Source organism: Macaca mulatta, chromosome 6 (assembly GCF_049350105.2).
Source record: "Macaca mulatta isolate MMU2019108-1 chromosome 6, T2T-MMU8v2.0, whole genome shotgun sequence".
In the NCBI taxonomy this organism is placed as follows: domain Eukaryota; kingdom Metazoa; phylum Chordata; class Mammalia; order Primates; family Cercopithecidae; genus Macaca; species Macaca mulatta.
This window is the reverse complement of record NC_133411.1, coordinates 23,547,463-23,572,170: the sequence shown is the minus strand read 5'-3', so window position 1 is coordinate 23,572,170 and position 24,708 is coordinate 23,547,463. Positions and strand designations below refer to the sequence as shown.

The 24,708-nt window shown below is 36.9% G+C and overlaps 1 protein-coding gene across 1 annotated transcript in view; it reads left to right on the top strand.

The window, feature by feature from the left end:
• Window positions 1-738: 738 nt before the first annotated feature.
• The window catches only part of CDH12 (cadherin 12), a 485,928-nt gene continuing 461,958 nt past the window's right edge, over window positions 739-24,708 (top strand). Inside the window, exon 1 of the mRNA XM_028849358.2 lies at window positions 739-1,236. The gene's annotated coding sequence lies outside the window, so the exon portion shown is untranslated. The remainder of the gene's footprint in view (window positions 1,237-24,708) is intronic.

Below are 24,708 nucleotides of genomic sequence, written 5' to 3'. Positions count from 1 at the left end.
CCTGCAAAAGTGAGAGCTGTCAAAAATTAACCATTTGGGGATTTGGCATTCAGTTAAGTGACCTTTTCCAGAGAATTAGATCTCTTCAGGGAACTAGGAACTTGATGAGGAAGTGCTGAGAAGGTGGTCAGTGGCAGAAAGAGCGGATGACGGATGGGGACCAGCAGGTTGGTAACGGCACATAACTACGTTTAAAAAGTTGTTTGATATTTTGGATCCTCTCATATGCTTGCTTGTTTTTGTTTTAATAAATCAGTATTCCAACAGATAATCAAAGAGATGATTCGGTTAGATGTAATATTGTACTCGCCTACGTTACTCTGGTTAATTGTACAATGCAAACATTTTTTGCAAGTGTAATGCTAATTGAAAATGCCGTTTGGAAAACTACACAAGCAAGGCTCTGTTCACGCCGTGGTTTGAGTGTTGTGTCTGTAGCAATCTGCCAAATATGCTTATTTAGTATGAATACTTCCTTTTTATAAATTCAGAGAGTTGCACTCTGGAGGGCTGTAATAAACCTTTAAATTCATTTTACTTCGACAAAGGTTAAAGTATGTAGCAGGCGAGGAGCAGAGACAAGTGCAGCTTTCTCTTTGATCACATCGCTTTAAACATTTTTTCAGCTTTAAGCTTGTCGTAACAATCAGCTGTATCAGTCTATTAATTGTTTCACTGTACCTAATATCTCACACGAAGGCACCTTGAAAAACAGCAGGAGAGAGCACATTTGTTTAAGTCCTGCGATGGCTAGCACGGCGGCTAATCCCCTTGCAAATTATAATCATAGTTGTAGTTCATCCATTAGGCTGGAAAAGACAAGATTCCCAAGTGGCCTTGGTGCCTTTTCCAGTTTCCAGGAGACCCACCAACCCTCGGCGTGTGTTGCCTGCGCACCCGGAGCGTTCTTGCTAATCAGGTCAATGATTAGCGCCTGGCTCCAGGGACCTGCCAGGAGTCTATCACAGCAGTTAGGGAGCCTCCAAACGGAGCACGCTCACGGAGAATCTCCCGTTCAGAAACATCGCTTAGTCCTCATTTACTCACTGGGAACCTCGGAGGATTTCAGCTGATCTTTTTCTCTCCTTAGACAGTGAGGAGCTCAACATAACAGGGAAAAGGAGCACAGGATGCAGCTACTTGAAGGGTGTTGATTGAAAACTTCGATCTCCCCACCCCATTCACGGTTGATTTGACGGATTTCTCACCTCGTTCACAGAGAAAATTTCAATTAAGGTAAGTGCTGCTTTATCTGGGTGACTGAATGGCACTGAATTTCTGCACTGAAAGTTCTAACTGACTAAACTGACATTCTGCACTGCAGCAAGTGACTGTTTGTGTCAGGAAAAGCTTAGTTTATAAGCAAGTGTCCTAGAGTGAAAACGGCGTTGGAGATAATGATATCTCAGGGCAGTTTCTTTTGATACATATTCATTCTGCCTTGTATCAAGAGAAAAGAAAAGGGAACATGAAAAGATAGTTAATTTCTCATTTTACCTTTTAAATAATCTATTTGGAGGATTGTGCCTTGCCAAGGTAAATTGATTTTGATTGAAGTAGTTTGTTGATATCATATAGTAAAATCTGAGTCTGAAGCCTTCAAAGTTAAATCAGATGGAAAGAAAATTTGCAAATGAGAGTTGAGATTTTGTGCAGCTTTCTACTTTAGCAATATTCCTGAGCTCCCTTTTGGTTTAAGGATTTAGGACTAAATCCCTGAATATTTTAGTAGTATCCATGTGGACCTTAAAACTTAAATGTTATAGTTTCTGTTGCAAGTATTAAGAAAAATGAACCTAGAAGACTTATTATACCATTCATATAATTTATAGTTCTTATTCAAGAGAAGTGGATTTCTTTTATGAGATGAATTAATAAAAAAGAAAGCAATGGAAAATTAAGTGCTTTCTAAAATGCTTGTTTTTGAAAGAATTCTTCAATAAGAGATTAAAGTTATGTGTTTATAAAAAATTCTATTTTATATTTCATTTCATTTTTATTGTTAAGATATAATGAACTGAAGTTAAGCTTGCATTTTCTATATCATTTAGGGCAATTATCCAGGTAATTCAGATTAAACCACTCCATATGAATTCTTTTATACCCATTTTCTCTTAAGTTTGTTAAAAATATCTAGAAAGATATGGTAAGCAACATTTTTTCCAAAGTTTAATTACCTGAACTTTTTCTTTTCTACCTTACTAAGCTCATGTAAATATAGCCTGATGGTTTTACTCCACATTATGATAAATTTCTATGTAAGAGTAATAAAATAATTATATCACTATAATTATGTGATGTATTAGTCTGCACTCTAAATACTGAAGAATAGCAATCACTTACCTTGATATTGTATGACATACTATAAAAGTTTTCAAATAATGAAATAAACATTATTTAAAATATCGCATATTATAATACTGAAACAAATTGATTTTTAACAATTAATTTCTATTGTTAAAGCAAAATGTAAATATCTAGCTGCTTTGTATAAAGATTTATAATGGTATCTCAAATGTGCTTTTTAGAGTGAGCACTCGTATTTCCTGAAGTGCTGACTCCCCTTTTCTTCTATGGATCTCTTGAGACGGGACATTTTATAAAGATGTTAGAACACTTTCTAATAATTGGGTATCATTCTGAAATTCTCTGGAGAGCTTTTCAGTGTGATGTTGATGTTACTGCTTCTTCCAGAGGAGTAAACCATTTTCAAGGTTCCCAAAGGCTGATGCGTACTTGGTTACCAGTATGTTTGTAGCTAAAGCCTGAAGACATTTATCTACTTCTCTTGTTCTGAGACTTCTATCTCTTTTCCCTGGGGAGATTATTCTCAATAGAATGAAAGATAATTCAGAGAAGAATGTGTTGACTACAGTGACTGTCACTGAGTCTTTGGCTTCTTATTTTCTTTTAAGCAAACTTGATAAACAGAAAGAGGCAACATTAACCAAACAGGGGCACACACTTGCTACTAGCGAACTTGCATGTCACTGAAAACATCTCTGTCCTTGTGCCAACTTCAGAATTGACGGCAGCATCGGACCCAATGAACGTTTTATTGGACGTATTGACCACTGAAGTGTCTGACCAGAGTACGTCCATCGAAGGTTGTGTTTACTGTCTAATGAAATACCTACGTTTAAAAATGGAGGGAATTGCAGTTCTCATTCAAAACATAACTAATCCCCAATACACAAGTTTACCTACATAACAAACCACCATAGGTACCCCTGAACTTAAAATAGAAATTTAATTTTTAAAAAAATAAAAATACAATTGATTAAAGGAGTTTTACCGTTATCATAGTTGTCTGAATTTGCAATATACTGATAAGAGGATAGAGAAAATCTTGGGTTCCATTGAGAATTAGTAGCAATTTATTTTACTTAGCATTTGCCTCCTTAATCTATATTGAATTCCATTTTTCATTTGATTGAGGGTAGTTTATTTCTTCTGTGAGATTGGAAAACATCTTATAGGATAACCTCACTTAGAATAGGAAGTCTCAAAATTTAAATAAAGTAATCTTTTAAAACTTTACAAAACTTGCTTCAAGTTCTATAACTTGCTCCTCAGTAAGTAATATGTTCAATAAGACACTAGAGATAGGCAGTATCTGATCTAGCTCATATGCTTCCTCAATTCAGCTGAGTTATAAACTTTTTATATATGAATAAATGATAAATATAAAAACATATGAAAGTTGAAATGTTAACATGATGTTATTTGCCCTCATTTTCCAGAAGAAAAGCTGGAATCTGAGAGAGCATACGTAACTGGGCCAAGGGCACACAGTAATGAACCTATGATTCAAACTCAGATCTGGCTGTGTTTAAAGCTCATACACTTTATACTATACCTTTTTGTAACCTCATATATGGTGACTGTTTCCAGCTTTTGACACAATACTCATGAATATTGTAAGACTATTTTTAAGATAGTACAAAGTAATCATATTACCTTTAGGACAGGTTAACTCTTGTTGTACACAAAATAAATGATTTTGTAAATTCCATCACCACCAGTATTGGAAACCAGCATGTACTTTGTTCTTTTAGTTTCTGAAAGAGGTTAGTGTGCAAGTCTTTGCTTCCAGCTGATTCTGATTACTACTGACAGAAAAAGCACTCTACTGTAAGCGAAGTCTCTACTGAAATTTAGTATTTGTAACATATACGTCTTTCCAAGAGAGGTTGACACACTCTCAGGATAAAATAAAATGTAGAGCTATAAATTCAATGTTAAATGTATTGAAATGACATTAAAAGGAAGTTAAGGGGAACTCACGTTAATAGTGAAAGATATACACAATATTAGAAAAGGTAGAGACACTAACTGTTGGAATTGAATGTTGGAAGTGGACTTTAGAAAAAACAGACTTACATATTCAGGAGTCTATTTGCTCTGCTGACTTTATATAAACTTTCCCATATGTACACAGAGGTTTGGTGTAGCTAATCATGTTGATATTGTGGTAATATTTTTCAATTAATATTTGATCTAGTCCTGTGACAAGAAGGGAGGGATGTTATAAGATTAGAGGTGACCTGGAAAATTTAATATGATTAGCTGTCATGTCCAAGGATGTGCTAAGATGGTAACTAGAAGTTAGGTTGCATGGTTATAAAATATGATAATTTATTGTGTTCCAACATGTTCCCAAATCTGGAAAGAGATGACATTGTACCAGATACTGTAAATAACAGGTTCCACAATGACTAGAAATATGATCAAGGCAAATATATGTATAATCTCTAACAACCAACCAGCATACTTTCAATTCTCGAGGTTTTTGGAAAATGGCTGGCTTATCCTAATCTTACCCTATAAGAATAACAGAAAAAACAAAATATGTACACATTACCTTCTGTATTACTGTTCCAAAAGAATGAGCATGATCTGTAAAGAACAATATTGCAGAAGAGCTTGTAATGGTGAAAGTTCACAATGCATAAGTGTTTCCACCAAGAAAATATGACCATGTGTCCAGGCTTTACTGGCCACAGTAGGTTTGATGAGAAATGAATGTGCTAAGGTCTAAGACCGCCCTCTCTAGACTGGCCAGTGGTCACCATGTGGCCTTCCAGGAGAACCATGCCAATAAAAATGTTCTGTGTGAAATAACAAATATTTGACTTGGTTATCTTACATATGAAATACCATGTGGAGCCTCAGCAGTTCGTGGCCAGGAAAAGAAGCTGAGAAACATAGAAAGGACAGTCTTAGAAATCATGAATAAGCTGCAGTAATGAGGCCAGTAGAAAGGAAAGAAAAGAGGTTAATTGCCTTAGGTCAGTAAGAACAGATACATTTTCTAACTTACCCCAATAGCTAAGCACAAGAGGAGAAGAGTGCTTCTTGGAGGAGGTACTGTGTTATCCTGGGTCGACATCCTGTATGGTATTCCAGGCATACCATGCAGTGGTGAGACTTTTCCCCATTTTTCACATTCATATTTTTCTCTGTAGTTTTAGTCCTGTTAATCCATTCAAATTGAGCACATCTATTTCCCTTACAAACGAAAATATTACAACTAACTCAGTATCTTACATGTTCATAGTTTCTGGTAGACAATGGATGGGGCAGTAATGCTTAGTTGCTGTGTATGTTCTAGGTTCAACTACCTGGTTCAAATCCAACTGAGGGCATTTGCTAGCTCTGTGGCCTTGGACAAGTCAGTTAAGTTGTCAAAACTTTGTTTTTATGTTATTTAAAATTGAGCCGATCACAGTACCTATCCCATTGGAGTGTTCTGAGAAATAAAGGAGGTAATTGATATATCTGCAATTGCTCAGGTCCTCAGAAAATGATAGTTACTGTGATAAATAGGGAGCTTTATTATTAACTGTCACCTTACCTATAAAGTAGAAAAATCAGAGATCTCCTCTCTCCTTAGCAACAGTGAACACTTGGATCTTGCCAAAGCTCCAGGAACCATTTCATAATACTGTGTTTATGTAAGTACATTTGAATTTTGGAACATACTTTTTTGGGGGTCCTATTGGATTTACACAGATGAAATGGATGTTTCTTAAGAGAATGTAACTTAGGAGCCATTTTAGAGAAACCATCCTATTTGTCATGAGGACTAAATTAACAACTGAATTCTTTGAATCTTTCTTACCTATGTTGAAAGGAATTGAACAAGTCTTGAAAAAGAAGTTCCATCTGACCACTGGTAGTGGACAATCTAACTTGGTATCACAGGGGCAAGAAAAATAGCCCATGATTTGTTTTTGTAAATAGAGTTTGGTTGGAATACAGCCACAGCTATTCATTTCCATCTTGTCGATGGCTGACTGAATGCCACAAAGCTGGAGTTGAATGGTAGAGCAGAAAAAGATTGTAGAGCCTGCAAAGCTAAAAATATTGTCTATTTTGTCTTTCATAGAAAAAGTTTGCTGACTGCTTGTTTAGAAGAGAAACATTCTTCTTGCATGATTTTTTTTTATTATTATCAACATAACGAATATTTGGTAGAATTTTTTTCTTTTATATTTTATTTTATTTTATTTTATTTTTCTTGAGACAGAGTCTACTTCTGTCTCCCAGGCTGGAGTGCAGTGGCGCAATCTTGGCTCACTGCAAGCTTGGCCTCCCGGGTTCACACCATTCTCCTGCCTCAGCCTCCCAAGTAGCTGGGACTACAGGCGCCCGCCACCAGGCCTGACTAATTTTTTTTAATTTTTAATTTTTTATTTTTTATTTTTAGGAGATGGTGTTTCAACGTGTTAGCCAGGGTCTCTATCCCCTGACCTCTTGATCCACCCACCTCCGCCTCCCAAAGTGCTGGGATTACAGACGTGAGCCACCACGCCTGACAGTGGTAGAAGATTTTTAAATGTCATGACAATAACTATCTAAATGTCTATCTCTGGAGAGACTCAGTATTTTTATTTCCTCATACTAATTCATCCATATTTTACTATGGTATTTAAAACCTCTAATTATAAATTTTGATAAAGTGTTCAGCTACCAGTGTATATATGCAAAAGTATTCAATTCCATACTTTGCATATTGATTCAAATAATAAACATAGAGAAACTTTTTTTTTTTTTTCAGTGGAATCCATTATTTTTCATTCTCCAAGCCACACCTTGTATTTTGGTATATATAGCAATCAACTGCTATGTGACTTAAATAAAGTTGCAGATTCCTGGATCTCATTCCTAGAGCGCTGATTACACAAGTCAAACCTTTAGTGGGTTTAGTAGGTCAAAACTTTGGTAGATTTCTTTGAGTTGTAAAAAAGAAACCAGGAACCACAGTTTGAGACATATGCAGTTAATTCTGATAAAAAAAAACAGAATATATAAGAATGTGGCCTAATTATTGGGATTTTTAAAAAATTTTCACAGGTAACTCTATTATGTTGCCCAAATTGAACACTGCTGCTGTAGATCAGCAAATCCCAGACTTTAAGAACAGGCATGCAAGTTATCTGGGGATCTTTTTTAGTGGTTTTAGAGTGTAGCTCGAGATTCTGCATTTCTGACAGCCTGCCAGAGATGTTGACGCTACTGGTGATGAGAAATGCTGCTCTCAGGTAACCACTGCCCTACTCTGCCCCATGGCTGCCATGGGTGGGCTAGTGTCTACTGGAGGACGTTTCACAGGATGAGACTCACTGCCCAGCTCACCTGAATCAGATGTTGATCAATCTTCTCAAGAAGCTCTTCCCATCTCAGAAAGGTGATGAAAAATTCTGAGCCAGGTCAACACTGAGAAATATGTATATTATATTTAATATATAATATAAAATGTTGTGTGCCTATTTAATCTATTGTTGATTTCTACATAACCATTTTGGACATAGAATAATTGGAGGTTTTAGAAAGCAAAATATTTAGGTAAATATCACTGACATATTTAATTCCTTGCAATTAAGAGGGGCAGGGTGTTCATTGCTTCTCCAATCCCCCTTCCCAATAACTAGAAGTTTTTGGCTAGCACATTACCCAAGATAACTCCGTACTGAAGTTCAGAACTTACCTGAAAATGCTGACTTCTCCAGTAACATCTCAGTTCTCTTTATTATAGGAGTGTAGCCTTAAGACTGTTTTATTTGTTAGTTCAACTTTCTTCTTTCCCAACACTGAATTGGAAGGATATTGATTTCATCTCTCTTCTCTATTTAAACTTTTCACCCTTTCTAATCTCAACTACCATATTTCTTTCTTATAGCTAAAATCTACAAACAATAGAGGGAAATATATTTCATTAATATAAATTTTGGATAATTTATATTACCATCATTTTAAAAATTACAAACCTGCCCCCATAATTTCCAATTACTCTTCCCTGTTATTTTCTTCTAGAATGTTTAAAATCTTATCAACCATATACTTTTAAATTTATTTGATTATTGTTTTTTTTTCCCCACTCCCCATTATTAGAATGTGAGTTCTATGAAGGCAGGGATTTTGTTTCTTTTATTCAAAGCTGCAACTCAATACCTAAGACAGTGTCTGTCATAGAATTTATCCTCGAAAAATATGTATTCAACAAGAATGAGTGAATATTCCTAATTTATGTGGCTGGTGTATTACAACTGAGGCAAATACTTTTGCTTTTGTTGGTAATGCTTTAACACATTATAAAATCTTAATGTGTAAGATTCAACCATATTTGTTCATTGACATTCATCCATTGAATTTACTCAGTAACTATTGTGTACCTCTTAAGTGTTAGGTGCTGTGCTAGATGCTAAGGATACATGTTGGCAAGACCTAGTTCCTATGCATAATATGCTCAGCCTGATGGTGGGAGAGGGGATCTAAAAGAAATAGTCACAATGCTTGTGGTCTGCCATCATGGAAGATATGTACAGACTGCTGTCAATGCACAAAAAAATAGCTCCTGACTTCACCAGAGAGGCCAAGAAAAATTCCCTCATCTGTAAATTCAAGAATAGCTTGAATTTAGACAGACAGGAAAAGAGAGACCATTAGCTCCTAATGGAAATCACACTACATGCTGAAGCACAGAGATATGTTGGGCGCATTCCTGACACCCTCCAGCACCACATTAGTTTGATAGAACATGACAGTGGAGTGGTGAATGTGTAAAAAAGAGCAGCTTCGTTCATGCCTGTGTAAGTGGTGCAAACTTTAACCCAGGAATAATGAGAACTCATTAAAGAATTTTCAGAAGGGCAAGCTAGATTTATTGGTGCTCTAGTCTGAATTTTACATTTTATTTTTCACTACTTCAAATAGAAATACATGTTATCTGCTACTTAAAAAAAATATACGTGAATTGGGCTGGGCGCCGTGGCTCACGCCTGTAATCCTGGCACTTTGGGAGGCTGAGGGGGGCGGATCATTAGGTCAGGAGATCGAGACCATCCTGGCTAACGCAGTGAAACCCCCATCTCTGCTAAAAATACAACAATTAGCCAGGCGTGGTGGCTGGTGCCTGTAGTTCCAGCTACTCAGGAGGCTGAGGCAGGAGAATGGCGTGAACCCGGGAGGCGGAGCTTGCAGTGAGCTGAAATCGTGCCACTGCACTCCCACCTGGGCAACAGAGTGAGACTCTGTCTCAAAAAATAAATAAATAAATAAATAAATAAATAAATAAATAAATACACGTGAATTATGTGTTTCTATTTGATTGAGTTGTTTGAGTTCCTTATAGATTCTGGATATTTACTCCTTGTCAGATGCATAGTTTATAGATATGTTCTCCCATTCTGTAGGTCTGTTTGCTCTGTGGATTGTTTCCTTGGCTATGCAGAAGCTTTTTATTTTGATGTAATCCCATTTGTCTATTTTTGCTTCTAAACCTGTGTTTGAGGTCTTATCCAACAATCCGAATAGACATTTATCAAAAGGAGGACATACAATGGCCAAAAGGCGCATGAAAAAATGCTCAACATCACTAATCTTCAGGGAAATGTAAATTACAAACACAATGAGATATCATCTCACCTCAGTTAGAATGGCCATTATCAAAAAAGCAAAAAGTAACAAGTGCTGGCAAGGATGTGGAGCAAGGGGAATTCATATGCTGTCATTATAGGCAGGAGTAGGAAGGTTTCTCAAAATATTAAAAATAGAACTACCATATGATCCCAAAATGCCACTGCTGGGTCTGTATCCAAAGGAAATGACATCTGTATGTTAAAGAGTTGTCTGCACTTCCATGTTTATTGCAGCACTGTGTACAACAGTCAAGATATGGCATCAACCTAAGTGTCCATCAGCAGATGAATGGACAAGGAAAATGTGGTATACGTACACAATAGAATACTATTCAGTCATAAAATAGAATGAGATTCTGTCATTTGTAGCAACTTGGATGAGCCTGGAGGCCATTATGTTAAGTGAAATAAGCCAGGCACAGAATGACAAATTTATACCTCATGATTGCGTTCACATGCGGTGTCTGAAAAAGTTGATCTCACAGAAGTAGAGAGTAGATTAGGGGTTACCAGAGACTGTGGCAGAGGGAGGGAAAAAATTGTAGAAAGAAATTGGTCAAAGTTACAGTTAGATAGGAGAAATAAGTTCTAGTACCACTGCACAGCATGATGACTATAGTTAATAATAACATGTATTTCAAAATAGCTAGAAGATTTTGAATGCTCTCACCACAAACAAATGATAAATTTCCAAAGTGATGGATATGCTAATTACCCTAACTTGATCATTACACATTGTATACCTATGTTGAAACATCACACTTTATATCATAATTATGTCAATTAAAAAATAAACTTTAAAATATATAAAAAGGCACATGAAAAACAAAAATATGTATACTATAGGAGAAAATAAGTTTTAGTGGGGTTGAAGGGAGAGGAAGTCACTTACCTAAATGCTGTGCCAAGAATATATGAAAGTTCAGGTGTAGAACCTTGAACCAAATAAAGTTGAATGATCCTAAATTTGGTGAAGTTATAAATCCATAGGTGATTTTCAGGGGCTCTGTATTGCAGGATTAGATGAATGAATGTATTTCAGTTTCAGAGTTCAGGAAAAGTGAAGAATATGGATGGCCATATCTGCTAGGACTGACGTGGAGAAGTGTTCACATCCTCCCACCTCCTGACTGTGACCTAATAGAAAAGACCACATTTTTGCCTCTACTCTTGCTGGATAATCAAAGTCAAAGTGAGCTATTTAAATTTAACATGATTGACATTCTTAGAATGAGAACTTTTGAGATTTTTATTTCAGAGAGAGAACACTAAGGGTTAACTCTGGCAAAAACTCTGACCCTTTTGTGCAGAGCTTGTTGTCGCTAATATTAGCTGAAACTAATTGTTCAGCTTTCTCTTACCATTCTACCTAAAATATCACCCACCCCATCTCTTTCTCCTTATTGTTCATCTCACATTTACTGTGTCTTACCTGCTGATGGTTGCTCCAATTGGACTGTAAGCTCTGTGAAGATGAGAACCTTGCTTTATTTACTGCTGCAGGCTCACCACCTCGATCAATGTCTATCAAAGAGGTAGTAACTATTTGTTGAAGGAAGGAAGGAGGGAAGGAGGGAGGAAAGGAAGGAAGGAAGGAGGGAAGGAAGGAAGGAAGGAAGGAAGGAAGGAAGGAAGGAAGGAAGGAAGGAAGGAAGGAGGGAAGGAGGGAAGGAAGGAAGGAGGGAGGGAGGGAAGGAAGAAAGGAAGGAAGGAAGGAAGGAAGGAAGGAAGGAAGGAAGGAAGGAAGGAAGGAAGGAAGGAAGGAGGGAGGGAAGGAAGAAAGGAAGGAAGGAAGGAAGGAAGGAAGGAAGGAAGGAAGGAAGGAAGGAAGGAAGGAAGGAAGGAAGGAGAGAAGGAAGGAAGGAAGGAAGGAAGGAAAGAAAGAAAGTAGGGAGGGAGGGAGGGAGGGGCAGAGGAAGGGAGATATCAGTGCATTCTCTAATCTTGCCTCAAAACCTTTTATATGTCTTCTGTCTTTACCGTCTCAGTAAGTGGCACTCTAATCCACCCAATGTGTCAAGTTAGAAATCCAGCAAACATCTTTGCCTTCCCACCTCTCACTTCCCACAGATCCAATTAACATGTGGTCCTTTTAATCCTGCCTTCTAACTTTCTCTCCCCTGGCTTTCCATCATTGTTTCCCCACAGTTTCTATCACCTTCATCTGTCACTTGCCTTATGGCTGTGTTACCATATTCCTTTTCTCCATAAGATAATGCTATGTACTGACAGAAAATTGATGTCTCTGAATACAAACTTGCGATATTACTCCCATGTTAAAGGCTTCTCTTGTAGTGTTCCTACTTTTTAAAGACATAATTAAAACCCCCACTGGATACATATTTTTTTGTATACATTTAAGGAGTACAAGTATAATTTTGTTGTATGCAATATATATTGTATTTGGTGAATGAAGTCTGGCCTTTTAGTGTATTCCTCGTTCAAATAATATACATTGTACCCATTAAGTTATTTATCCTCCCTCATACTTTTCCATCCCCCATCCTTTGAGTCTCCAGCCTGTAGCATTTCACACTCTGTGTTCATTTGTACACATTATTTCATGCCTACTTGTAAGTGAGAACGTGCAGTATTTGTCTGTTTCTGAGTTGTCTCACATAAGATAATGGTCTCCAGTTCTATTCATGTTGCTGCAAAAGATATGATTTAATTCTTGTTTATGTGTGAATAGTATTCCATTGTGTATATATACTGCATTTCTTTTTTTTTTTTTTTTTTTTGAGATGGAGTCTTGCTCTGTCGCCCAGGCTGGAGTGCAGTGGCCGGATCTCTGCTCACTGCAAGCTCTGCCTCCCGGGTTTAGGCCATTCTCCTGCCTCAGCCTCCCGAGTAGTTGGGACTACAGGCGCCCGCCACCTCGCCCGGCTAGTTTTTTTTTTTTTTTTTTGTATTTTTTAGTAGAGACGGGGTTTCACCGGGTTAGCCAGGATGGTTTCGATCTCCTGACCTCATGATCCGCCCGTCTCGGCCTCCCAAAGTGCTGGGATTACAGGCTTGAGCCACCGCCCCCGGCCTATACTGCATTTCTTTATCCAGTAATTTGTTGATGGATTGATTCCATATGTTAGATATCTTAAGGTATAGAACCTTAGGTTGATTGCATATCTTTATATGGAGAATAGGGCTGCATCCATTTCTATGTGGGGTTTGGATGCTGCATCATATCTATTTTTGCCTAATCTCAAGCAGTCTATGACCCAGCCATGGTTACTATCATTTGGTTCCTATCTCTGAGATTTCATGTTTGCTGTCTGTCACAGTAAGTTGACTTTTTGTCTATTGACCTTCAGAACTCAAGATACATTTCATACAAGTGTTTTTTGGCCCCTACACGTGGAGTTCAAATGTCTTTTCTATCAGTTTCCATAGCACACTCTATGTCCCTTATAATCCAATCCTAGAACTCATTACATCATTGAATAATGCCATACTTCAAACTCTTTGATGGCAGGTTCTATGCCTGTGTCATTCACTACTATATTCCAAGTGACAGGCACTTATGTGCCCAAATCCATTGTAAAAAGAATAGTGATCTCCTCCAAATTAAAAACAAAGTTATTTATTCATAAGTCAATGATTCTTCCTTCTACTTGAGCAATTAAATTCCTGACATTCTGAAAAGAATTTTGCTTCCCTATGTCCTCTTGATGAAATGTCAAAGAACACAAAGTATAGTAACAGTTATATTAGTTCAAAACACTTATCATGGCAGTAACCACTGAAATCCGTTTAATGCATTTCCAACATCATATCCACCTTATGGACGATGTAGATATCTTGTACTTTGATGAACAGTGGAAATTGTTCACACATGTTTGGTAAAGGTCACCTATTTTAAATCAGCTCTTTTCTGTGTAATAACTGTGTGACATTTCTCATCCATTTGTGATCAATGAAATGCATATTTTAACTCACACGTCAATTTTCTTCAAAAGCACCACTCTTACAGCTTCTTATTTCATAACTAGATGATATTTAGTATAGGAGAGCTACACTAATTCCTATTCTCGGGCTTTTTAATCTTCAGACAAGTGTAATTGGTAGAACAAACAACCAAAATTGGCTATATTGTACTTAAACATCAGTAGTCAAAAAGCACATCCTGAAGGATACATTTTGATCTCTCGTGTTTGAGAAATAATTACACTATTATATTTAATATTACAATAATTAAATGATATTTTATTATTTGTCCTTTATATGAAGTGAGGTAAAATACTCTAAAAATCAATATAGAGTAAACAACAGCAATAATTCTGGAAAGTATTTCTCTCACAGATATTTAGAAGCAATCTTCCCTGGAACCATAATCCTCAAAAGGAAATTGCAATCCTTGCAGAAACACAGTTTGGGTCATCTGGGTCCCGGTCTCTGAATTTTTCTAAAAGCCTTCACAAGGCACAAATGACATTTTAAATAGCTTGTTAGGAAAAGAAGTGATTTCTAATGCAGATCCACCAAATAAAATGTTTTTTGTCAGCGCCCCTGAAGGCAAACATCTGAAAGGCAGAGAGAAAAAGAATACAAAGAAAAATGTTGTGACTAGTGTCCAAAGGGGAACATAATATAAAAATAATAGAGATATATCTCTTGTCAAACAAAAACTAAACAGGTTTAATATCCCACAATTCTAGATCTACTGAGAAGTATAATTAAACATCAGGAATGTTTTTCTCTATGGGATGCTAAGCCATTTTGTTCTTGAAAACATTTTAGGGAAAAAGAGCAGGTTCAATTATGTTCTGATCTGCAGGCATGAAAAGAGGAACTCAGCCCAGAGGTAAGCAGCGGGGAGTGAAAACAGTTAACTCAAAAAGTTTAGATAAAGCAATGAAAGCTTCACACTGATTCTTTTAACAAAGTAAAGCTTGTTGTGTGATGGTGTTTATAATACCCTTGGTCTTAAACAACATTTGAACTTAGGAAGCTATCAGCCATCTCCCACCCTCACTCCTCTCCTGGTCTTTTCTAGTCTAGTTTTTATAGACTCCTGAGTTATCTAACCTTCGTGACTAAGTAGCCACACATGTATCAAGATAGAGTCTCTTCATTGTCTTTGGTTTTGTTTGTGTGTCTCTTGTATTATTAGTGTCCTATTCAAAAAGTTTGGCAATCTTGTTTTGAAAAGAACTAGTAAAGTTAAAATGTGTTGCTTCCCAAAGTGGTTATTCCATATTTGGAGGAATCTGGGTAAGCATTCCCTCATTTTAAGAATTCTGTACTCCCAGGTGCAGAGCTGGGTGCTCTGGCACTTTCTCTACAATCAGAATTCAATTTCATGAGCCTCTCCAATTTCCCCTTTTGGACACATTGTAGTTTAAGGTTATTGAAAGACCATTCACTCTCTCTCCCTCTCTCTCTAGTGACCCATACATACTTATTACGAAAAATAGGCCGAATTTTCCTATCTGCTTTTTTTTTTTTTTTTACCAAAATAAATAAATAAATAAAAATAAAAAATTTCAGGTTTGTTAAACATTTCAAAATCTTGAGGATTGGTAAGGAGGGTGATTCTGCTAGTGTTATATTTTTTCAAATGTTTCATAGGTTTTGCATTCTGAAAGGAAAATTCAGAATTGATAGCATTTTTATCCACATAAAGCCATTACCAATGAAAGTGTAAGATGTCTTCAAACACCCACCTTGAGTTTTGTGCATAAATCACTTGCTAGATAGAGCAGAATTGTTGAAGTGATGTAGGAATAGAAAGTAGAGTTTTCATAGGTCCTGGAGTTACTCATCTCAATCTGACAACAGCATAACTACTCATGCAAATAGAGGAAAGTTAACATTCCAGTTGCTAAGTATCTTTTAAACAGCAGAAATAGTTTTGTAGACATTAAGTTCCGTAGGCATTTGTTATGATTCCTACATAAAAATAAAAATATTAAAGAGTGTCAGAAATGCCTGTTTCTAACATTGTCAGATAACATAACTATCATGTATGTAATATGTTTATACAATATGCTTATTTGGTATGTAAAAGAAATCTGAAACATCTTTTTAGTATTATTAGTTATTACATAAAATGCAAGTAGAATTAAAAGAATAAAAGTGTTATCGCATTATTCATTTAGCCAACATCATCAGTGCATTTTTGGGGTGATTGACAGAAGCACAAAAGAGAGACTACTGAGGTACTAGAAATGAACACCCTGACACAGATGGTAATTACATAGAGACACGCACACAGACACATACTATGATATTTTAGTAATGAAAAAAGTTCTTCTGGGTGGTTTGCTAAGAACTTTGTTGTAATTATAAGTAAATTATCTTTTTATTCTTTTAAATATGATTAAGACTAATACTGTTGTGAATAAAATCATACTTATTTTACTGTTATTTTTATCATAATGAATGTTGTCCCACCAATTTGCAAGTGAAGAGCACCGTGTAAAGCCTTTTATAACTTTCAAATTGATTTCACACTGATACATAAGAAAAGAAAAAAATAAGAAAGGTTTAAGGAGTTTCTGCAAGAAGCATACAAATTTATAAATTAGAAAAATCCATACTTTTTGAGAGACTTATAAATATTAACAGTAATGATTTTGTGTATGAGATCATCTTGGGAGACGTTGAGCCAGAAATAAAATAATTGCCCCAAACTTTTTATAGTATAGATGTATTTTAGGAACAAGTGATAATAATATCATAGTTTCAGATTAGGAAAATGCAATAAGGAGTCCTTACCAATACCTGATCTTCATAAAAAGCAATGAAAGCTAATTTAGAATAAAATAGAAGAGTTGACTAATCAGAAAAGAAATAATGCTGCTTAAAGCTGCTCCTCTTTAAAAGCATCTCACTGACACTCTCTGGTAAAATCTACCTTGCCAATATTCTTTCCATTCTTTAAGTTGAGGTATTGAAGGCCTCTGTGTTAGAAATGCAACAAACAGTTTCTTAATAATGAAAATCTTATCATGATCTATTTTTTAACTTTTATTTTAAGTTCAGGAGTATAAGTGCAGGTTTATGTAGGTAAACTTGTATCATGAGGGTTTGCTGTACAGATTATTTCATCACCCAGATATCAAGCCTAGCACCCATCAGTTATTTTTCATGATCTATTTTTTTGTCTCATTGAGGATTAAGAAATTTGACTGACCCACTCTGAATCCCTTTCCTTGGGGAAAGGAAACAAGATCTATAGCGTGAAATAATTAAAGGGAGAGAAGACCCAACAAGAAGCTACAGTGATGTCCCAAAGTCACAGGAACGTTAGGCTGAGGTTGAAAGGACACCACAGGCAACAAGGAGAAGTAGGACAATAGAGCCCTCCAGGTGCCTGAGGATACCTCAGAAGTTGTTTGAGGCCGGATGCACATGTTAGAATAAATGTGTCTAGTCCCTTTGCAGATATCCTTTATTGATGAGATCAAGTGAGGGACTTTTGAAGCTGTGTAAAGCCTTCTACCTACTTGAGGTCAACTCAGCGTAGGCAGTTTCTGGCTGTATATGTGGCTCGTGTACAAGATGTCACCTGGAATGCAGTACATGAGAAAACAGGAGAGAAAATTCTAATGATTTCTGTAAAATGAATAAAAGATTAAATACAGGCCAGGCACAGTGGCTTATGCCTGTAATCCCAGCATTTTGGGAAGCCAAGGCGGGCGGATCATGAGGTCAAGAGATCGAGACCATCCTGGCCAACATGGTGAAACCCCATCTCCAGTAAATATACAAACATTAGCTGGGTGAGGTAGTACATGCCTGTAGTCCCAGCTACTCGGGAGACTGAGGCAAGAGAATCACCTGAACCTGGGAGTCGAAGGTTGCAGTGAGCCAAGATCGTGCCACTGCGCTCAAGTCTGGTGACAGAGCAAGACTCTGTGTCAAAAAAAAAAAAAAATACATACAGATAGACAGAATAGACAGAGATATACACACATATGCACACACACCCACATACATATACACTGTAATATACACACACTATTTCTACCAGAATTTCTGTAATATAATATAGAGACATGAAGATGCGTACAATGTTCTTATTTAAATCTATGTAAACATCTAGGTTAAATTCTGTGATTAATATGTATATATGACTCTTTTTGAAAATTATTATTACTAATAGGTTGAAACAGAGAAAATGAAAGAGAGAAAGAAAGAGAAAGGAGAGATGCCACCTAGGAAAAAAGAGTTTTTCACACCAGGCTTTTATTCCCTCATATTGAGCTAAATTTAGGAACAAGAAATAAAGGAGAGAAAATGGCAAAACATGCTCTCTTATGCAGAGGATTATAGAGGAAGATAAATCTTTATAAGAAATAAATGTGGTGGCAAAAGAGTGAGAGTTGGAGAATCCTTTGCTTCTGTGTGTTTAAAAGGTATAAATATACATTTTATATTTTCTTACTCATTGTATTGAGAATTAAATGAGGTAAAGTATAAGAAAGCACCCATCTTAATTAATGACAAATAACAGTTTTTCAAAGAAAAAAATAATAATTGTTTTTCCTTTGGCTTTCCCAACCTTAACAGGGTTACCAGGTAGCACTTTGTAAAACAGAATTGGAAAGGCATAATGGTTAAAAGAATGGCATTTACAATTCAACACACTGACATTTCAATCTGAGTCTACCACTTACTACCTATGTAGCTTTAGGCAATTTTTTTTTCACTCTTTTAATGCCCTGATTTCCTTTCATAGTATAACATAGACAATATTAACAACCTTATAGGTAGTTATATAATGAGATACTATAATAAATATGCTTAGTGCAGCACCTGGCTTATAGCAGGCACACTACAGCTGAGGAGGTTATTATTATTACACCAACTAGACAGCCCAAGTCCCAATATTTCACTGACATTGCCCTGTCACTGATTCTAGCTACAACCTTGCTCTCAAATCTCCCCAATAATTTCAAGTTTAAAAAGCCTCTGTTTACATAGAGGACAGAAAACTAACTTTTATCAAGAACCTATGGCAATCCATATTTCTAGGCTTGGGATAATATTATCAGGTCCTATTTTCATCAACTGACACCTTTACGACAGCTCAGGATCACTGCCTCGATCACTGCCCCTGAGTCACTTGATTTCTCTCCTGGCTGTTGGTTAAACTCCCAAGGTGCTCGCTTATGCTCTTAGAAAAAAAGTCTCATGTTTCCCTCTCTGACCTCCTGCCATCTGCCAGGCAAGACCACAACTGCTGATGTCTCTTGAGAGATCACAACTCCTCTGGGTGAAACTGTCCCATGCCCGTGGTCCCCATTGTTCACACAATTGTAGCTACGGGGAAAGAATAACATATTTCCTTTTATTATTTTTGTACTTACAACTTGAATCTGGTCTTTTCATTAAGACTACATAGCACCTACAGACCAAGTGGCAAGTTTTTTTCATAAAGTAAAGAAATAATAGTGGGGAGGCCAGGCACGTTGGCTCATGCCTGTAATCCCAGCATTTTAGGAGGCTGAGCTGGGCCTCCTAAAGATCAGGAGTTCGAGACCAGCCTGGCCAACATGGTGAAACCCCGTCTCTATTAAAAATACAAAAATTACCCGGGCATAGGGGCAGACTCTTGTAATCCCACCTACTCGGGAGGCTGAAGCAGGAGAATCCCTTGAACCCAGGAGGCAGAGGTTGCAGTGACCTGAAATTGTGCCACTGCACTCTAGCCTGGGAGACAGAATGAGACTCTGTCTCAAAAACAAACAAACAAACAAACAAAACAAAACAAAGAATAGTAGGGGAGGTAGGTTAGAATAGTGGGGGAGGTAGGTTACATAAGACACCATTAAGTAAGCAGTGCGTGACCTCTCTAGCTCACAAGCGTGATACCTGAATGTTCCATCTCTGTTAACCTCTATTTACCATTGGCTAGGGGCCAGCTTTCTTTTCCTCCCAGGTCTGCATTAAAATAGATCTTCCAGCACAGAGGGCAGGACTCATCTCCAATGAAGTGTCAGAGACAGAGCCCTAGACTCCATCCTAGGTTTTGAACATAGAATCCTCATTTTCATTTCCAAATTCTAACTCTTGTAAGTATTGGCTATGATAATGTCCACTTACTTCAATAAAACATTCTGTGCTCCCTTGCAGTCCCTAAGTTATTCCTAATAGGAAAATTAAAGGAAAATAATCCTACATAAATTCAATCATATTAGTAAGTCTTAAATAATACCTTGTGTAGGCTATCACTGAGCTAGTATGCTGTGCTGAGCCAAACCAAGTTCTTACTATATTCTCTACTGCAGTGAAAGAGTACAGTGGAGTCTGATGACTCAGCAACCCTCGTGGGTTTTTGCTTCTATAAAACAACCACATCAACAATTGTGGAAACATGGATCTCCCCAAGAATTTGCCTGACACGTCTGGCTGCTCATCCAAATTTGTATACCTACAAATAAAAATGTTTCAAAGAAGACAACAGCCAGAAAAAAAAATGAACTATAATCTCTGAGAATAACAGACAAATTAGCTTTTATCTAAATTATGCCTATTCAAGGAACAGGTTGACATTCAGCACAAAGTGAAAACCTACCCCAAAGGTAACATGTGAATTCACCTGAACTCCTCAATGCCTAGGAAAGTAACCAGCAAAAAAAAAAAAAAAAAAAAAAGACATAAATACGTATGCGTTGTGTAAAGCAGAAAAGACATGGGATTTTCCCCATCATCTAACATTCATAGCTTCAAAAAACATGACATTGAAATCTAGTTTTAACAAAGTTATGCCATTACATTTCCTTATGCTCTTGGTTAGAATTCTGAACATGTTTCGTCCTAGTAACATTAAGCCTGAATTTGAGAAGTTATGATATCTTTAGTTCACATTAAACTTTATAGCCATCCAAATTGGTATTCAAAACATTTAGTATTCAAAAACAAACAAAAACAAACAAAAAGACATATGTAGGGCTCAGATTCATGAATCAGAGAAGCTAAAATACATTTGTTAAAATTGCAATTTTCCCCAGTATGTATGTTTGAAACCTGAGTGTCTTACTAAACTATGATTTTTTTTTTCCACACTCCATTCCAGTATCACAAATCTCAGTTTTTCCTCAGACTTCCTGAACTATGTAGCCACATCTCCATACCTACTGCATCTCTCTCAAGTACAGGCCTTCACTCTTGCCTATGCAGGCAAGTATAGCAAATTCTTGCCTGAACTCAGCCTCCTCTTCAATATTCTGGCCTCCAGTCTCTTCCCTTTCAAGGCTAGCCTCCCTAGCTGTGTTCTGTTTCAAATACAAATATAACCTTACCACTTACCTACATGAAATCTTAAATGGCTCTCTGTTATCTACAAAGTGAACCCCAGTCTATCCTGGGATGAGATGTGTACTCTGACATCCCCCCAGTTTATCCCACCTCTCCTTACCTCTCACCACTCCTTTCTCTTCAGTCACTGCAAATAATTTGTAGTCACATGCATAAGTCTGTGTGCACAAACGTACTCACACACACCCCAGTGGTGCTTGTGGCCTTCTGTGACTTTTATCCATGACGTCCATTGGGCCTTAAATGTGTCTGCTCCTCCTCCTCATTCATCTAAATCTCCAAAATTTGTCTGGCTAATTCCTACTCTCTTTGAAACCCAAACCTGGCATTACATTCACCAGAAAGCTCCCTCTCATCTCCAGCCACCAGCCTCATTAACTCATTATTTTATTAGTTTGTCACGGCTCCTAATTTTGTCTTTACAGATTTGTGTTACTTGAGAGATTATAAGTTCCTTGCAGGCCCGGACTACATATTAATTATATGTATGTCTTCAAATACCTGTATTGTGTCAGTCACATATTAATATTTGACGGCCAGGCATGGTGAGTCGCCCTGTAATCCTAGCACTTTGGGAGGCCGAGGTGGATGGATCACTTGAGGCCAGGAGTTTGAGACCACCCTGGCCAACATGGTGAAGCTTTATCTCTGCCAAAACTACAAAAATTAGCCAGGTGTGGTGGCACTCCTGTAATCCTAGCTATTTGGGAGGCTGAGTCAGGAGAATCACTTGACCCTGGAAGCAGAGGTTGCCATGAGCCAAGATCAGGCCACTGCACTCCAGCCTGGGAGACAGACCAAGACTCTGTCTCAAACAAACAGACAAACAAAAAACATGAGTACTAATTTTGCCAAACATGAACACATATATGAAAGAATCTGTTCTTTAAAGACCATTGTGTGTATAGACAACTTATAAATAAATATCAAGTAATTACTTCTGAAACCTCTTTATCCTTAGTTGCTAAATCACACAGTTTAGCCCATTTTCAATATAACACCATTTATCATTCATTACTTTAAGAATGTAGAGTCTCTTGTGTGTCAGAAACTGGGTCGATCCAGTTTATCTATGAGCGAAAATGGTTAACAAAAAAGCTCATATAACTACAAAGTGAGGAAAGCACTGTGAGGGAAATGAGGAGGCTGTAAGAGAGTGTAAAGGAAGGGCTAGGCTTGGTCTAGAGGGACAAAGAAACACCTATTGGGAAAACTGATGGCCAGAGATCTGAGGATGTCCAGTTTACTAGATAAAGAGGGAAGAAAGACTGCTCTAGGCAAAGGGAAGCATCCATGCAGTAGCACGTGGGATGTTGGTTTATTCCTAGGATTGAGAGAAGTTAGAGCTCCTAAAATGCAGAGACGGAGGAAGACAGTCATATAGAAAAGGCTGTGCCAATTTAGAAGGAAGTTTGGAAAGGGACAGGAATAGGAAAGGAAAACTGTTGCTTTACTTCAGAAAGATATCAGGATACTCCCACATTGAGGCAATGGAGAGAAATACATAGTGGTGGGAGTTGAGTAATATTTAAAGAGAAAAGTGAACTTCATTTGGCAACAGATTGGCATGCTCCAGTTGAGGGAGTGTGCAGTCAGGGATGAGTCTGAGACCCTGATTTATGGAGCTGATTGATCCTTTCATTGAGAAGATGAATCGAAGGCGACAGGCTTCTGACAGGGATCTGCAGAGACAAGAGCTCTGGCAGGTCTGCTAGCCACTGTTGGCTTTAGATGTCTTTTCTCACCACACTCCTACCAGATGACATTTTAGGAGTCACAGATATGGACAGTATGTGGAAAGACTAGAGATAAGAGAAGGAACTCACAGCCAAATCTTAAGAAATTCTAACATCTGTGCCTTTTTTGTAGACAAGAGAAGGGAGAGGGATCCACTTCAATTTGTTTTTATATATTTGTTTTTATGATATGGTAAATTTTTGAAAAAGGAAAGGAAATACTCATTTTAAAATATAGGTCACAGTTCCAAAACAGTTCAGAAACCAAAGTGGAAGTCTTTGGGAAAGAAAAGATAGATAGATAGATAAATAGATAGATAGATAGATAGATAGATAGATAGATAGATAGATAGATAGATAGACAGACAGACAGACAGACAGACAGATGGAGGCATGAATTGAATTGAAATGAGTTCTTATCATCCAACAGATCACTGTAAAATTTACTTGAAAAAATGAAAATTGTGTCTATAAAGGTGTCATATTTATTTTTTCTAGAGGAGAAGTGAGGGAGTATTTTTGCTAATGCTTTGCTTTTAATACTCGCTACCTCCATTTGAATTAAGTATAAGCCAGTGGTCATCACCCAAGACATGATCATGATGACTCAGTGTGAGGATTAATTACAAAAGTAATCATATCCGATATCTAATTATTCAAATCTTAATTGCAACTCTGTTGGCCCAATTAGTCCAGAACACAGGCTAATGTTAGGGATGGGTGGACACTCAGCATCTGTGCCTAACTGAGAGGCATCTGTTGCCAAGAGGTGAAGTGATGGAAAGTGTCCACTCACCAGCTGTGAAGCGAACACGTCTTAGACAAGCACAGAGGAGTCAAAACAAAATATAGCCCACGGGGCTGGGGGTAGCGGAGGGGAAGAAGTGGTAATATTCCTGAGGCATCTGTTATCCCCTGGATGCACCACAGATCACAAGTCATTGCATGTGTCACTATTGAGCACTATGATTAAAAATAGGAATTTTAAAAGAAATATATTTCTATCTTTTGTCCTTCGCTAGTGGACAGTGCTATAAAAGGAAATGGGCTAGCTGGAAATTTTTAACAAATAAATGTTTTTATAAATGTATTAGAATCATTTATGACTTCTTTCATTTCCTTGATCTGTGTTATGCCTAATAAAAGAAATAGAATTGTACAGATAGAATATCTACTTATGTTAAGTATAAGTAATAAAATAATAGAGCTCCTGATTGTTACTATTGATTTTGACTTTAGTAGCATACAGTATGCAATATCTCAGCATCTGCTGTATTTATATACTATTATTGATTTTGACCATATTCTATAGGAAGGATTCTCTTAATAATGTTATTGATTTTTAAAATATTATTAATATTTATTAACCTTTCATGTTGGTATATAATCTTTATTGAACTATAATCAATTGTTAGTGAAAGAGAAGCAGCTGTATAAAGTATGACAAAACTGATTAGAAATTTAAGTATATCAACTTTTGACCTAGCTGTGGATTTGCTTTCACTGATTATCGGCAGTGTCATGGTTTCAAGTTTTTATTAATCCACATTTTGAAACAGACGAATGGAAGAGTGTTTAAGTTCACTGAAGCTGGAAAATGTTAATTTACAGGAAATGTATATACATTTTGCTTCTGAGTGTAATAGAAATGATTTCAGCTTTTCACATTGGTTTCATAGAAGAAAATTACACTTCAAGAAAATTAAAAGAGTTTGGGGAGCATTGTCAGCATTGCATCTCTGTGCTCCCTTGTTATTGAATCACAATAAGAAACCCTGTTAGTT